We start from the raw sequence: 11,715 nt of genomic DNA, 5'->3' as shown, positions 1-11,715 counted from the left end.
TGTATTCAAATTTTGTAAATAAACTAGCATATCTTGAAAAAATCCTACTGAAAAGGATCAAAAAATGACAGTACATTGACAGAGAATTGCTAGAAGTACAAGGTAAGTTTAGAAGAGGCCATGGTACTAGAGACATTATCACAAATGTCAGATGGATCTTCTCTGAAAGCACAAAGTACCAGAGGAATGTCTATCTGTGTTTCATTGACTATGCAAAGGCCTTTGACTGTGTGAATCACAACAAGTTGTGGCTGACCTTGAGAAGGATGAGAATCCCAGATCCTTATCTTATGCTTATATGAAATCTATACTCAGATCAGAAAGCAGGCATTAGAACAGAGCAAGGAAAAACAGCATGGTTTAAAATCAGGAAAGGAGTAGGTCAGGGATGCATCCTGTCTCCATACTTTTTCAATCTATATATAGAACAAAACATTCAGGAAGCTGGGCTTTTTGAGGAAGAATGTGATAACAGGATTTTAAGAAGACTCATTATCAACCTATGTTATGCGGATGACATAACCTGTTGCTGAAACTGAGGAGAACCTGAAGCTCTTGCTGCAGAGGGTCAATGACTATAGTCTTCAATACAGATTGAAACTCAACATCAAGAAGACAAAGATTCTCACCACTGGGCTAGTTGGCACCACCATGATAGATGGAGAAGAGATTAAAGTTGTTAACAGTTACAGCTTGCTCAGTTCCATAATCAACACTCTGGGCACCAGCAGTTAGTAAATGAAAAGAGAAATTACACTGGGAAAAATCTGTTGTCAGGGACTTCTCCAGAATACTAAAAAGCAACAATATCATAAGTCTAGAGACTAAAATGCACCTGATCCAGGCCATGACTTTTGCAATTACTTGCTGTGCATCAGAAAGCTGGACAATGGCTGAGGATGACAGAAGAAAATGCCTTTGAGTTGTGGTGCTGGAGGAGAGGCTGGAACATACAATGGACTGCTAAGAAAACAAAATCTATCTTGGAGAGGGTTAAATCAAGTTTCTCCTTAGAGGCTGAGATTTTGAAGCTTATCTCACATATTCTATCTCACATTACCAATCCTTGAAGAAAGACATCATGGTTGACAGGATGGAGGAACAGCACAGGAGAGGAAGACCCCGGATGAGATGGATTGATACATGAAACTGGGATAATGAGGATAGGTGTGTTGGAGTTAGTGAGACTGGCTCACAACAGGGCAGACTTCAGAGCTGTTGTACACAGGGTCACTATGTATCACAGGCAACTCCGCGGTAAACAACAACAGTGTTTTCTTATTCTTTATTTTATTCATGCTCTGATCTTATTATTTCCTTTCTTCTTGTAGTCGTGATTTAATTTGCTGTTCTTTTTTAATTTTCCAAGTTGTAGATTTAAGCGGTTTATTTGTAATCTTTCTTCTTTTTAAAACTAGTTTTTTATTTCCTCTTCTGTTTTCACTGTATCCCATAGGTATTGATATACTATGCTTTTATTCTTATTTCACCCTAAGAATTCTTTTTTTAAAATTTCTCTATAACTTTCTTCTTTGAACATTGGTTGTTTAGTATTATATTATTTAACATCAACATATTTTTAATTCTTTCTGTTAGAGAAAGAGAAAGGGAGAGAAGGAGAGGGGGAGGGAGGAAGGGAAGGAGAAAGAGAGGGAGAGAGAACTGACATGCTTGTAGAAGTTGGCAAGTGTCAATGTAGATTCAGAGGCTTATGAATTCAAGCATGGTTGCTAGATAAAGCAGGTTGTTGGTTCAAGGAAACAAAGAGGGGAGGAGCCACATACATATAGTAGACCAAGGAAAAAAGAAAGTCAGTTCACTAGATTTCCAGTACTTAATGTAGGCCCAATGAAAGTTTCCCTCAAGGATTGGCTATTCATAGCAAATTCCATCAAAGAAATTATTGCAGTACATCAAACCTCATAAAGAGAATGACCACATCACAATTACCAAACTAGAGAATTATAGGTAGAAAAATTGACACCCAATCTTAATCATCACAGTTCATCTTTTCTCAATTTGGCATCTGTACACATTTCCATAAATAATTTTAAAGCCAATAAAAAATCATACTTGCACCTAATGTGATACAACCAACAAGCTTGATGAAAAGTGCACTAGCCTCATTTATACCTTACATTTATAAGAACACAAAAATATTTCATGCACACATCACTTCTGCAACTGGTTACCTAGTCAAAATTAGTATTTAGAACTATTTTATTTCACTACCTATTCAATATTTCCTTTGCCCTCAGAAAGCACTTAAGATTACTACATTTCTTTGCCTGGTGGGATGATCCAAACTTTCATTTGTGAAAGGTCTGGGCCATTAGTTGTCATGAGAGAATTGACTTGTTGTATTTTTCTAGTGATTTTCACCACAGAGAACACAAAACCCCTCAAAGTCACTGCCATCAAGTCAATTCTAACTCATAGTGACTCTCCATTGGCCTTCTGAAGCTGTAAATTTTAATAGGAGCACATTTTCCATCTGCATTATGTGGAGCTGCTAGTGGATTCAAATCACCAGAAATGCACAGACTTTCGGTTAACAGTACAACATATTGGGGACAATACCACCTGAGAAATACTAGAGGACTAAGAGAAGACGAAGGAATCTATAGTATTCCATGTACTCTTCTTTACTTCCATGATGCAATATCAATCTAATTTCCCTTTGAAAATCAGGATCAGTCACATAAGAGAATAAAATAAGTCTCCTCTGCCTGTTCATTCAGAGGCATGAACGTCCAAAGTGGCCTAGTGTTATTCTGATCTCAGCATTCAGGGAATTCAATAGTGCATTTCCACGTAGGTGTAGTCTTTAATTTAGAAATAAGACTTCCAGATGCAGAAAGCATAGAGTTATGGACCAGAAAGCAAAAAATATGTAAGTGGGTCACTAGCAGTAATAGTGAGTCGTGCTACTCCCACTTTCATCCTTTGATTCTTGGACCATAAACCCCAGCTACTGCTATTTATTGGATGTTCATTTTTTCCTCCCCCCCATTTTTATTAATTTTAATAAACATTTACAGAGATTTTGGATTTCCGTTCATTCGTTGCTGCACTTTTCTCCCTGTCCACCCCTCCCCACAAGTTTACTCCTCTTTCAAAAGAAAAAGAAAAGAAATTCCTTAATTGGCATACAATTCCCCCATTTCACCCTCACAACCACCCCCCCCAACCCCGCACTGAGTACACTTCCCTTTGCAACCTTAATTCTGGATTCCTGTGCTAACCATAATACTCAATCATATATTGCCTTTAATCTGTTCTTTCCCTCATCTTTTATTGGATGTTAATTTAAAGCACATATACTCTCCTAGAGAATCTTAGTCCAATTCTATAAAGTATTGCCACCAAGATAGTGCCATCTTTTTTTTAAGGCCATTCTCATTCTAGCAAGCAAGCTACTTCATGATACGACCAGGAATTCCATGAACTTGGACCTACTGCCTACTTTTATTTGCTGTGAGTGTCTTGATTTGAAGTAATGAAGTGTGGGATATCATAACGGTGGATATGGTATCTTAGAAAGTGTATTGATGGCAGTGTTAGCAGAAGCACTGCACACAGAGAAGGCAAAACCATATCCAGAGCATATATCTATTCCGGTAAAAGAAAATCCTGCTCTTTCCATTTTGAAAGTGGTCCAATATAATCAACTTGCCACACAAACTTGCTAGATGATCCTCTAGCAAAGTTCTATCCACTTTGACAATCCTACAACACAAATTTGCTAGATAAAAATGAGGAATAGTTCCATATCAGGATCTAGAATTTGTCTCTGTTGATGGCAAACTTGGCACTCATTAGTTGCTGTAGCCAAGTTCGCTGTATATAAAAAGAAGGTGAGTGGAAGGGAGCTCTGATGGTCTAGTGGCAAAAAGCTACACTACAATCCCAGAGGTATGCGGATTGAATCCACCAGATGTTCTGCTGGAGAAGGAGGGGCAATCTTCTCCTGTACCAGTCAGCTCTGATTTGATGGTACACACACACACACACACACACACACAAAATAAAAAAAGAGAGGGTGGGCAACATGAAGGTGGCCGAGTCTGACCTTTACTAACTCCACAAGTGGAAATTGCCCCTTAACAACATCTAAAACATAAAACCAATTCTCATGATGTCAAGCATGTTTCCCATGCTCCCATGCCTATTTCTACTAATTTCAATATCAAGTTTACAGCCATACTGTGTCAGAAATTCATTTCAATAGTCATTAAGATTTCACAGAAGCATATTCATGATTCTGGAGTTTGTTAGAAAAGTTAACAAATTACAAGGCAGAGACCACTTTACTGTTCAGCCCTTATTCTGGACTCTTGTCATGCCAATAATACCTAATAATTTATTACCTGTCTTGATTTTGAACCATGCAATCTTCTCTTGCTCTGTTCTGACAATAGTCTCTTTGTCTAGGTAGAGGTTTTGCATGAGAACAATTAAGTATTTAGGGATTCTTGTTCTATCAGTGTCATTCACAACTTGTTATGATCCACACAGTCAAATGCCTTTGAATAGACACTAAAATACAAATATATGTTCTTCTGGTATTCTCTATTTTCAGTCAAGATAGACAGCAACAATTAGTTCCCTGGTGCTATGACCTCTTCTAAATTAGGTTTGAATGTTGTTCATTCATTGCCATCAATGACTCATAGTTGACCCCTCAGGAGGTTTTTCAGAAGCTATAATCACTTGGAAGAAGATTGCCCATTTTTCTTTTGAGGAGCTGCTGGTGAACTCAAACCACTTGCCTTTGAGTTGACCACTAAGTCATCAGGCCTAAATCATTAAGTCAAACTGATCAACTTCGTATTCCTTGCACCATTATCCCACATCCTTAATAGCCATATTCTCCACATTTGTTTTTGTACATATTAGAAAAATCAAGTAGTACTTTTGGAGTGTAGTGTACCTCTTTCTGGGTCACAATTTGTGCTTCACCTTTTAGGGTTCTATGGAATTTAACTCTTATTTATTAGCCTAGAGGTAAAATGTGTGATAAGGACAGTTCCTGGCAACATTCAGTAGAATTTTCTAAGACATGTGCCTTGGTCAACACTTCAGGTAATACTTTAGGCTCTATAACAGTTGAACTATCAAATGAAGAATTATTCTGCACAGCTGGGTTACTATCAGGTGAGGGTAAGAGAATAGGTTCTATTGGCAGACTGGTTTAATGAAATTTAGAGGCTCAATGTCCCAGGCTTTCTGACTGTCTGCTCACATGTCCCCATCCCAAATTTCAGTGTCCCATTTCCTCCCAATCACGGACTTCACTTTAACCTCAGGCACCATTTGAAACTGGCATTTCAGCTGCTACTGCAATTCAACAACTCTTACAACAAGATTTTGAGTTTGTAACAACATGGTTTGTAATAGAACAATAAAATATCTGTTATAAGACATACAGCTTTTTGTCAAGGCATAATTGGAAGTTTTGAGTTGGTTTTTTTTTTATGTAACACTTGAGCTGTGGATCACAAATCATATGCTTATCTCTTTCTTTCGCCACTTTGTTTAGTGTAAGTAGGACTAACAAACCAGATTACCTAACCTTCTCATGAAAACATACCCAAAGCCTAATTTTGCACTAATATGTCATCTATTGGTGATGATATTTGGGTTGTTAATATTGCCACCTCACATCACAGATTAGCAGAGTTCCAATGTTAAGTAAGGCAGAGTCATACCCACTAAGGAAGGTAGAATCATAAGACTAGTCAGACTTGAGAAGCAATAAAGAAACCCCATTTTAAGGATTTTATTTCTGTAGAATCACTCTTGGTAACAAATGCGACTGACTATGCAGTTGTAGAGGCTGGCAAATTCCAAGTACTTAAGAAGTAGCTGTGAAAACTACTTGAATTCAAGGTTGGCAGTTAGATTAGGCCACTGGCTCAAGGAACCAAAGTGGTAAAGAGACGCAGGATTGAGATCAAGCAAAAGCTCTGCCAGATGTTCTTATATACTCAATGCAAGCCACATCTGCAGTGAAATCACCCTTTCAACCAATTGATTGCTCATAGCCAATTCTATACATTAAACTTCATGCAGAGAATGACTACATTACAACTTCCCAACCACAGAATCATAGGCAGCCAAGTTAACAGACAACCTTAACCATCAAATGAGGTTTCACTGGGTGTGAATGGATCTTCTATGGGGCTTGCATCTTGCAACTTAATGCCACAACCTTGCCAAGTCTAGAGGCACTTGTTCACCAACTGTGTAATCTTGGCTGGTTTAGGCTCTCAGGAACCATGGGCATTTGTCCCTTTCTGAAAGAATTATATCATTTTATAACAAATAATTTTAGCATTTTTGCCATAGTTTAATTTCCACACATTTATTTTTTTAAAAAACTGAATTTTGTACGGTCAATTATTTATTCATAGCAAATAAGGGTTTTTTGTGTTTTTTAAATAAAATTTTTATTTTATTCTGGTTTACTTACAAAGTTCATATACTTTATTTCTCACATTAGATCTTTCCAATATCCTTTACCTATCCCACCCTCCATTCATCAAATTATGAAACCCTATCCTCATCTCTCTGTTCCTCCCCTCCTTGGATCCTCACACATTATTTACTAGTTATCTTTCTATTTTTACACTAATGGTCTTATACAGTATTTGTCTTTATGGGACTGAGTTCATTTAGCATAATGCTCTCCAGTCCCTCTCAAGGTAGGTAGTGATTTTCAAAATCATTGCTCCTGCATGCTGTGTAGTACTATCACAAGAACATGAAAACAGCCCAAATGCCTATCCACAATTGAATGGATTGAGAAATTGTGCTATATTTACACAGTGTAATACTCCACAACATTTCCACACATTCATGATCTTTGTCTCTCACATACCATGTGCCAAAATGTCCAATTCTTTTCCAATTGGAGGCCTCATTTTTTAAATTCCTCAGTTCATGTACAGTATGTAGCCCTTCTTTCATGGTGGCCTAGTGGTAAGCAATTGCACTGCCAAACCAAAGGCAGGTAATTAAAATTTACCAGCTGCTCTTCAAGAGAAGGATGAACAATCTCTTCCCATGAGAGTTATAGTCTCTGAAAACCCTCTGGAGGGTCAGCTAGGAGTCAGTTCATATAGACAACCATGAGCTGAATTGAGTTTCATTATCACAACATATATTGCTGGAGATATTTCCAAGGCAGGCCATGTTCCTAAATATCTCTCTTGGTAAGCAACTTCATTCCTTCAAGCATTCCCTGAACTGTGGAAGCAATAGCAAGTCAGGACCTTTGAATTTTAATCTATTACCTTTCGGAAAAAGTAGATTAATTTGAAAGAGGGAACAGAGCAAGTCCCCCCACCCCCCACCCAATGTTGAACTTAATTTTCAAAGCAATGAACCCACACAACCCATCTGACCACCATATTTTCCATATTAGCTCACCTCTGGACTGAGCTCATTGGTTCTAAGGCAGGACCATGTGGGCCACCGTATATGAGTTTTATGGCAGGAGCATTCTACTTTCCTGGCCTCAGCCCAGGTTGTGGCAGCACTACCAGGAAATGGGAGAACAGAAACTTTGCCCTGTTGCAAATGGGAACACGAAGGCCCAGAAACATGGAATGGACTCCAAGGATGGGACTCAGTCCATGCCTGACCACTCACCCCATGTTTCTAGGCACTTGCTCTCAGGTCTGTGATTTTCCAGCAGGTCTGTGTGGAGAGAGGAGGGAGGGTTGTCAAGAGAGGCATCCAGAGCTGACTCCTATAAGGCTGCCTAGGACTCTCTGGTTTGTTTTCTATTCCATCCTTCCCTGCCTGGCAGAGAAACACAGTCTCCAGGACTGTAGCCAAATGGTTTTGTTCAGAATTCAAAAGAACTGTCTCCAAGGAAGTAGATCTTTCCACACGAGAGCTCCAGTGTCTCAAGGCCAAGGAGAAAAGTGCCTTTGTGTCTCTTTTGAAGGCCTTTCTCCCTTCCTTACTCCTTCCCACACACGTATAATTGCTGAGAGTGCTATCAGTTGGTTCTGAGTCACAGTGACCTGATATACAATGAAACACAGCACCACCTGGTCCTATATCATGCTTGTAATCATTGCCACACTTGAGACTATTGCATTTACTGTGCCAATCCATTTTTTTGAGGGTTTCCCTTTTGCTCTTTGACTTTTTACTTTATCTGTTGTTTAGTGCCACACATAGTAACCCTATGAGCAGCCATCCTGAGACCGGTCCTGTTCTGTGCCATCCTCATCATGTTTGAGACACTAGAGTCCATTGCTGAAGTCACTGTGTCAATTCATCTCATTTGGAGACCTTCCTCTCATTTGCTGATCTTCCATCTTTCCAAGCATGACGTCCCTTTTTCCAAGGAATAACCTCACCTAAGTTACATGTCCAGGATCCATCTGACATCAGCAATGATATTCCTGGTGCTATGGCCTCTTCTACATCCTGCTTGAACTTGAAACAGTCAACAACTTCATCTTACTTGGATCCACAATTAACACTTGTACCAGCAGTCCAGAAATCAGGTGATATACGGCACTGGGAAAGCCTGCAGTGAGGGACCTCCTGAAATTATTGAGGAATAATAATATTGGTTTGAGGACTAAGACATGCCTGATTCAGGCCATGGTCTTTTCAACCATACGCTATGCATCTGAGAGCTGGGCAATGAATGAGGATGACAGAAGAATTGATGCCTTTGAGTTGTGGTGCTGGAAACAAGCACTGAACATCCTATGGATGGCCAAAAGAGTAAACAAATATTTCTTGGAAAGAGTGCAGACAGAGTACTCTTTGGGGGCAAAGATAATGAGGTTTCAACTTACATACTTTGAGCATGTTGCTAGGAGGGGTTATTCTTTGGAAAAGGACATGATGCTCAGAAAGATGGAGGATTGGCGAGGCAGAGGAATACTCCCAACCAGGTGAATTGACACAGTGACTGCTAATGGGCTCTAGTGTAGCAGGAATTGTAAGGATGGCATAAGATAGGACAGGGTTCATATCTGTTTTTCATAGAGTTACTATGTATCATACTCAACTCCATAGGACTCTAACAACAAAAGCTACCTGTCAAAGGTATGAAAAAGGAAGCTTTGACATCCTTGTCTCCAAGGAGTACTCTGGTTGTCCAGGATATGTCTCCTTTACTTGTATTATGTGCCATTGAGGAGCCTGCATCTCATAGTGACCCTATGTACAATAGCTCTGAGCCCTGCCCTATCCTGAGCCAATCTCACTGCCTCCAACACATCTAACTTCATTATCTCAGTTAATCCATCTCATCTGGGGTCTTCCTCTCCTGCGCTGTCCTTTCACCCTTCTGAGAACAATGTCCTTCTCCAAGGACTAGTCTCTCCTGGCAACATGCCCAAAGTATGTAGGACTGAGCTTAAAAATCCTTGCCTCCTGGGGGGAGGGGTGGGCAGGGAGGAAAGTGTGCAACAATGAATGAATGAAAATCCAAAGTTTCTGTAAATGTTATTAAAATAAAAAAATTCTGGAAAAAAAATCCTTGCCTCCAAGGAGCAGCTTGTCTTCACTCTCTTCAGGACAGTTCTTTTGGTGGTTCATCGTATGTTCAATACTCTTCTCCAGCACCACATCTTAAAGACATAAATTTTCTTTTTTCCTTTGTCCAGCTTTCTGATGCATATTAAGTAACTGAAAAGACATGGCCGGGACCAGGTGCACGTTGGTCTATAGTTTGATATTGTGGCTCTTCAGCAGATTTTGCAAATACAATTCCCATTTTGATTTCCTGACTGCTGGTGCTAAGGGTGTTGGTTGTGGACTTGAGTAAGCTGAAATTGTTAACAATCTCATTCTCTTCTCCATCTCTCATGGTGTTGTCACTTGGTATTAGTGGACAGAAACTTTGCTTTCTTTATGTTGAGCTTCAATCTTTATTGAAGACTATAGTCCTTGACTATCTGCAGCAAACGTCTCATGTCCTCTTCAGTTTCAACAAGCTGGGTTGTGTCACGTGCGTAATTCAGGTTATTGATGAGTCTTCCTCCAATCCTGATGCCACATTTCTCGTCATAAAGTCGAGCTTCCTGAATGATCTGTTCTGCATTATATAGATTGAAAAGGTATGGGGACAGGAACATCGCTGACACAGTCCTTTCCTGATTTTGAACCATGCAGTATTTCCTTGCTCAAGGGACTGGTCCCTCTTTAACACATTAGAGATATCTTGTTCAGTTCAACAGATTTATTTGCCAGTGCACTATGTCATTTGATTTTTTGACTGCTGCTTCCATGGGTTCCACATCCATTGATTATGGATCTAATTAAAATGAAATCCTTGTTAACATCAATATTTTCTCTATTTATCATGATGTTATCCATTGTTCTAGTTGTCAATAGTTTATTTTCTTTATGTTGAGGGATAGTTCATATTGAAGGCTGCAGTCTTTGATCTTTGTCAGTAAGTGCTTCAAGTTCTCTTTGCTTTCAGCACACAAGGTTGTATCTTCTGCATAGCAGAGGGTGCAAATTAGTCTCTTTCTAATTCTAATGCCTCATTTTTATATAGTTCAGTTTCTCAGATACTTTGTTCACCATACAAACTGAATTAAGTATGTTGTTGTTGTTTGATGCCGTCGAGTCGTAAACGACTCATAGCGACCCTATGAACGAACGGCCTGAGCACTGTTCGTACATAGAGTTTCCGGAGGCAAGCCATTTCAGAAGTGGATGCCGCTCCTGCTTCCAGAATAAGTATAGTTAAAGGAAAAAACCATGACACCCCACTTTCCTGATTTAAAACCACTCAGCAGCACCTTGCTCTATTTGAATGACTATACAGCTAAATGTTTTGGAATTTCCATGCTTCTCAATTTAATTGATTGTGCTCTATACTATCAATTATTTTTGCATAATTAATACTAGTAAAAAATCTTTCTGATAGTCTCTGCTTTCAGCAAAGATCCATCTGACAGCAGTGATATAGTCCATGCCCTCTTCTAAGTCTGACTTTAATGTCTGGTCTTTGCAACTACTTGCTATGCATCAGAAAGCTGGACAATGACTAGGGATGATAGAAGGCTAATGATGTTTTTTGGCTGTGATGTTGGAGAAGAGTATTGAATATGCCATGGACTGCTAAAAGAATGAACAGGTTCATTCTCGAGAGTATGAAACCAGGCTGCTCCTTGGAGGCAAAGATTCTGAAGCCTTGTCTGACATACTTTGGACATGTTCTAAGGAGGGACCAGTCCTTGGAGAGGGACATCATGCTTGAGAGGGTAGAGGGACAGTGCAAGAGAGGAAGACTCTCAATGAAATTGATTGATTCAGTGACTGGGGTAATAGGGTAGGTGTGTCAGAGTCAGTAAGATTGGCACAGGATAGAGCACGGTTTAGGGATGTTGTGCATAAGGTTGCTATGAGTTGCAGGCGACTCGATGGCACATAACAGCAACAACACAAAAACAACTATTATGGCAACAGTTTTTAAATTATTTTCAGTAATATTTTACCTACATGTTGAAGACAAAGATTCTTATCCCTGAGTTGATTGGCAGCATCATGATAGATGGGGAAGAGATTGAGATTGTTAAAAATTTCACCTCTGTAACTTGATTTGTGCCACTATTGGAACCTCTACTCATAATATTATTGCTTTTCAATTTTTGACTCATGCACTTTTAACTTGTTAGTTAAATTTGTATCTTCTAGGCTGCAACACTTCCATGATACATCTTC

This window comes from Elephantulus edwardii, unplaced genomic scaffold (assembly GCF_000299155.1).
Source record: "Elephantulus edwardii isolate Elephantulus edwardi_28Jun2011 unplaced genomic scaffold, EleEdw1.0 scaffold00161, whole genome shotgun sequence".
Classification (NCBI taxonomy): domain Eukaryota; kingdom Metazoa; phylum Chordata; class Mammalia; order Macroscelidea; family Macroscelididae; genus Elephantulus; species Elephantulus edwardii.
The sequence above is the reverse complement of the archived record's forward strand: the minus strand, read 5'-3'. Positions refer to the sequence as shown.